General features: G+C 43.2%; 1 pseudogene; it reads right to left on the bottom strand.

The window, feature by feature from the left end:
• The window catches only part of Gm16478 (predicted pseudogene 16478), a 6,662-nt pseudogene extending 1,054 nt beyond the window's left edge, over positions 1–5,608 (bottom strand).

The following is a 6,360-nucleotide window of genomic DNA, read 5'->3' as shown; positions in this document are numbered from 1 at the left end:
CCAGATCAAAGCCTAGAGGACCGATTCAACTGGGGTTTTGGCTTGATGGCACTCTTCTCAATCTGCCCAGCACCCAGCTGTTTTTCAATGGGAGGGTCTGGCGGGTTAGGTATATATGGTAGTTTGCTACCACTGGATTCTTTCCCATTTCGAGCTTCAGCAGCATGCTTCTCTCATTCTTTCCCAGAGTTTTTATCTATAGACGTTGTCTCTTCACATGGACATTTAGTTTTGTAGAAGGCTTAATGATCATGAGGCTTTTTGTCTCTTGGGGGGACAAGAATTACCTTTTTTTCGACTCAGTGCCCCCTTTTAGGTCAATCACTCTTCTCCCTAAGCTTACTTTTCTTTCCAGATAAAGACTCTCCTCCTCCGAGTAGAGTCTTTTCTTCTTGCTAATTCACTTCTCTCATCTCTTCCTTTAGAACTGGGATAATCTCTGCTATCAGTAGTCCACTTCATTGTTTCTACCAGGAGTGAAGTCTTTATTTGAGGAACCACGAACAGACTCATGCTTCTCTGAAGTCCTGGTCTCTTTGGAAGACTGAGAGGGATTCTTAAAATGTGCTTGTTCACTCAAGCAGTCCACAGTGCTCTCCTTGTCTGGCTGGACACTGCTCTTCTTCCTGTCAGGGTTGTCCTCTGACCCTGAGTGCTCCCGGTCCTTGGCTCTGCCTTTCTCACTGGACGCAATGCCCTTTGAGCTCCTGAGCTCGTGCCACATCAGCTCGTGGCTCGCCTCCTTGGGAAGCTTCTGCATTTTCTAGGGCTGCTCGCTTTCTTTCTCAGTGTACTTAGCCATAGCTGATGACTTAGAAGTAACATTTTTTTATAATACTCGATGGTTTCCCTACACTCTGTTTAGGTTGTGTGGTTTTAACATCTTCTTCTTCAGACTCAAAGTCATCTTTATCCCATTTGGACTGAGGAACCTGAATCATAATTCTAAAATCTTTAGCAGGCGCTGTTATCATTATTATATTCCTCAAAAGTTTTAATAACGGTTCGCTTTGTATCTGTCTTTTCTTCAGATTTCCTCACAGGACTGCCTCCAGTTGAGCATGTACTAGTGTAATCCACAAGCATAGAGCTGGAGCCATTTTCTCTTTGGCCTTTGCCTTGACTTTTTCCTATTTGATTTTGCTAGATGTTGACTCCAATTTTTCAGAGGGTTCTTTTGTAGTAGATGTGTTTTCTGCATTTGCATTTTTTCCCAGTTTCTCTGTTTAGTTTGATTTGGGGGGGGGGGGGCTGGAGTAGTTCGTGTTGCAATCTTGTCCTTTTCTGGGGTCCTTTCCAGGTTTTCAACATCACCTTCCATTTTCCACTTTGGTGATGGTTCACTACTTCTGTTCCTTCTACTGTAGAGAATTTCATTGAAGACGACTCAAAATGTTTATCTGCACTCTTCTGTTTTTCTCTTTCGTTTCTCTCCCTTGCTATCAAGTAGATTATTTTTCTCAGACTTTTGGCATTCTTGTTCTTACTCGCTGGATTTTCTGACTTGATGTCTTTGGAACAGTCCTTTTTTACCTTCTCCTCCTTGGTTGTCTTTGACTACTGGTGTTCTTTTTAATATTTAGAGTGGGTTTTGTTAGGGGTTCCAGTGACCTTCTCATCCTTTTGAGATGAGGAAGAAGGTAGAGTCCATTTTTGCAGCCTACTCCTTGGCTTCTTTGAGTGGAGGTTCAGACCTAGGAAATTTTTCAATCTCCATAGACCTTTTCCTGGGGTCCTTTAGAAGGTTTTAAAACATTGTCTTTCTTAGCTGTAGCAGGCCCATTTCTTTTCAGTTTGGTCTAGTAACTTTTTACTTTTGACTTCTCTTTTCCTTTCTCTTTTTCAAATACTGACAAGAAAATGATGAATTCTATATCCATTGGTTCGTCCCTAACAGGTCTCTGCTTGGGAGAATAAAGAGTGTATCTGTCATAGTCTTGTCAATCCCTGATGAGTCCCTGGATTTCTTAGATGTCTTCAGTAGCTCTGGTTTCAGGAAGCTCTCACTCCTAGTTGGTCAGCTCCCATGAAGACAACATATCCCGATCCATCCAAGAGGACCCACTGCACTCAGAGCATTTGCTAAGAATCCCTCCCCAACTACCACCTACCCCTGAGGCTCAGAGATGCTGCTGGGAGCCTGGTGGATTGAGGAACCATCACCCACCAAAATCCCCACCCTCCCGAATACCACTCGTATTCCTTCACTTCAACACCTTCTGCACGCTCCTTGTTGATAAGCAGAATTCTATTTCGTCTGAATCCATGAAGACAACATATATTGATACATTCCAGAGGACCTGCTGCCCTCAGAGCAGTTGAGGATCAGCTGAATTCAGAGCAGTTGGACAAGAGCTGGACTGCTCCACTGAGGACCCAGCAGTCTGAAGACCTCCCAAGAGATCTACTGCAGCCAGCCCAACAGATCAACTGCTTCTCTGGCCCTGTGAAGAGTTCTCAGTTGGTAGGCCCCACAAGTGGTCTGATATAACCAGGGCCACAGGCCTACCAGGAGATCTGAGACAATCCAGGGACAAAAGAGGCAAACTCCTCAGTACAGTCACCCAGACCAAAAAACACAAGGGATATCAAGATGGAGAAAGGCAAGCTAAAGACCAAAAGCAACAGAAGCCAAAATACATGAGCATAATCAGTGACCAGTTCTCCCACCACAACAAGCCCTAAGTAAACCAACACACCTGAAAATGAGGAATCTATCCTAAAATCCCATCTCTCAAAGATAATACAGTCCTTTAAAGAGGGTATCAATAACTCACTGAAAGAAATACAGGAAAACACAGGAAAACAGGTGAAGGAATTGGATATTTTCTTTATTTACATTTCAAAAGCATTCTCTTCTCCAAGTCTCCCCCCCAGAAACCCCCTATCTTATCCCCCTTCCCCCCACCTCTATGAGGGTGCTCCCCAAAGGCCTCTCCTCCCACTGATATCCAACATATGTTTGTTTCCTTTGCTGTCTCCTGGAACATTCTCACTCTCCTCTTTTGAGTTTGGATTATCTTTTGCATTGTGACTGTGTCTTGTTGAAAACTTTTCTGGATAGTTGCCTCCTTGATTTCTACAAATTTGTCCAGCAACATAGTCTTCTGTGTGCCCTCTTGTGAAGGGTGGATTTCTGATATTAAGAAGTAAGATTCTCTCTGGAGAAAAGTCTCCTCTCTTGGCCTAGGGTCTAGACTGTGCTGCTACTGCTTGCAGTTTGTCTATTCTCATACCACTCCTGGTACTTCCTCTCCCATTCCTGGTAGCTTTCTTTCTCTCCTTGAAGAACATTGAGTTTAGGGGAGACTATTCCCTAAATGCTGGAGATCTGGACCGTGAGTGATATTGTCTATAGGGAGGGGACCTTGACCTAGATCTGTGATATCCATGAGATCGAGGGAGGGGACCTTGATATAGATCTGTGATATCCATAAGATTGAGACCATGAATGGTCATTGCAGATCTTGCCTCTGTCTCTTCTGGAGGATGGGGATGATCATGAAGAAGAACGAGAGTGTGAGCTGCTGAAGGACTAAGAGTAAGAGTGTGACTGTGTTGAGCCAGACCTTGACTCTGAGTCAGTGTATGAACTTCTTGAATACGATGACCCACTATAGGGAAATTTAGACTCTTCCTTTAGTACTTTTTGCTCTCTAAAGAATTCTTCCTTGGACAAAGGAAGTGCTTGTGTTATAGGGATAGTATTTGAATGGGCAGTCTGCACTACTGAGGAAACCCAAGCTGTTGATATATTGGCAGGAGCTGGTGGGATCCCTGGAGGAGGGGCACTATATCCTGCTGGTGGAGGCTAGCTAGGAGGAAACTGAGGAGGAAACTGTGGGGGAGGTATACCTAGAGGAAGAGGAAGAGGTTGCATAGGACGTGGTGGAACTGGCAAAAAAACTGGAGTTGCTGGTCGTGATGGGCCTTGACTCCTCTGTGATGGTCTGCTGTAGTGTTGACAGCTTTTTATTCCTTTGTAACAACTTCTTTGTTCTCTTCTAATTTGCTGTGGTGGGGAAACTAGGTACCCATGCTTGTTGGAATGTTCCCAATCTGGTTGACCACCACCTGGATGAGCAGCATTTATTCTTACTGGACCAGTTGTAGGGATAAACTGTTTGTATAATAATGACTGTCCCAACAAAGGTGGAGTTTCAAGGACTGGCACCTGGCCACGCTTTTCTTCCATAGGAGCAGTAACAGCAATTGAAGAGGCTTCCTTTGAATGTTCTGATGTAAGGGCAGTAGCTGGTAATAATTTGTTTTCTGATTCCCGAAAGGGTCCATCTGATTTTTCTGAATGGACTGATATACATACTCTTGCAGTTGTATCAGGTACTGGAGCTGGGGCAGAAGATGGGTTTCCAGGCACAGAAGGAGCGGAGGAAGATGGATTTGAAGCTAATGAGGTTACAGAGGGAGTTGGGTGAGCTGAGGACGATGTCACTGGAATCTTCAGAGGATCCTGTTGTCTTGATGTGGGAGATTTCATAGGAGGCTGCAGGTTCTGCTGAATGAGTGCACTTGGTGGAGGTAGTGGGGGAGGGGACAGAGTGACCTGTTTTTGCAGTCTCTTTGTATAGCCAGTTTGATTTTTAAAGTTATTAACAGCCTGTCGTAAAACCTTGTTGGCAACTAAAGCATCAGGAGAAACATCATTTTGATGACATGTTGGACATGTATGTTCATCTGACTCCAGAAGTGCTGTTCTTATACATTCATCACAGTAACTGTTTCCACAGCAGGGGATGATAGCAGCATCAGTCATGGTGTCCTTGCAGATGAGGCACAAGAGCTCTTCTGGGACAGGACCAACTTCTTCTGAAGATGATGATGAAGGTTCCCCTGGTAAGAAGGGTGGTTTCCTTTTCTTCCCAATTGCATAGGCCTCTGCATTTATAGTCGGTATTGCATATTGCCCAGTTTTTGTAAGCATTGCACCTTTCATGTTAGGATCTTTCACTTCCATCATAAAATTTCTAGGAATTCCAGTGCTCTTTCTGATCCTAGGACAAGATTCAAAGTCCTTATTCACACTTGTTGGGCAATTCTTAGTATAATGACCAGGTTTACCACAACGAAAGCAGGTGTAAGATGGAGGTGGCAAGCCTACTGGAGTTTTCTTCATGTAATTGATTGGGTCATATTCATGGCCAGATTGTATCATCATTGCTTTAATTTTGTCTTCCTCTGAAGCATTGGCCTCAGCCAGATTGGCAGTCTCTATAAGCTGGGCCAGAGACATCGGTGCAGAAGAGTCATTAACTGCTCTTGTAGTTCCCATCACTGATTTAGTGTGACTTATTTGATATGTCTTGCTTTTAGACTTCACACCTACAACAGGAATTCTTCTGACAATCACAGATGAATTCTTAGGGATGAGCGCATTATCGTCAGTATATTCTTCTTCCGTCTCTGCATTGATGATCTGCAGATCACTATTGCCAGTTTTCAGCTTTTCTCTCCCCATAATCTGCTTCTTTAAGTAGAAGAGGGAGATATGGAGCCCATCAAAGGTGATGGTGTTGTAGCTGAGTTTAGAGGAAAATTTGTAGTGCACACAGGACATTGTGGCAAAGGATTCCTTGGGCTAGGCAAGGAGCTGACAGCTGATGTTTGCAAATCCTGAAGCCCAGTCCTTTGGGTTGGAAGTACCTCAGGTCTCCCAAAGATTCTGTAAGAGAACAGAGGATTTGTTAGGTCATTGTAGATTAAATCCATAAATATATATCCATATCCAAGACCACACTTTAAATGTGTGTGCCTCAATATGTGAGGCTTAATAACTGTAATTTAACAACAGCAAAACAAAACAAAACAAAACAAAACAATACAAAAAACCCCGAAAACTCCAAATTATGGAATAGAATCCTAAAGCCTACAGCCCTGCATTTGCTTGCCCTGTTGTAGGGCCCTCATTCCATTGTAAATTACAAAGACCCTCAGGAGGGTTAACATTCTTTTTGTCTTTTGGCATGGGGGATATTGCATTTATAAATTCAAAAATCATAAAAATCACTCTAAAACTTTACAATTGCTATCATTTACAGTGCCCAATGTCCGGCCTCTCTGAATTTTACAGGTTAGGCTCACAGAAGTACAGCAACTGAGAACAAAATCACACATCTGAGAGGTGGCAGAGTTTTCAGAAACTTCCTGAAGGCCAGTGCCCCAGATTCTGACAGAACTTGGTTTCAATCAATCATGTTGTCAGAGACGCCTTCCTAAGTCCATCTTTTTAAAATTGTCATTGCTATTGGCCTTCCTTATTTTCTTCTTAGCTGCAAAGGAATATACTTGTTTGTACCTTCGGTATTTGTATTATTAATTTTTTAAAACTTGTTTGTTCTGAGT

The sequence above is a fragment of the Mus musculus genome, chromosome 7 (assembly GCF_000001635.26).
Source record: "Mus musculus strain C57BL/6J chromosome 7, GRCm38.p6 C57BL/6J".
Classification (NCBI taxonomy): domain Eukaryota; kingdom Metazoa; phylum Chordata; class Mammalia; order Rodentia; family Muridae; genus Mus; species Mus musculus.
Note: the sequence above shows the minus strand (reverse complement) of the source record. Positions and strands in the feature narration are given on the sequence as shown.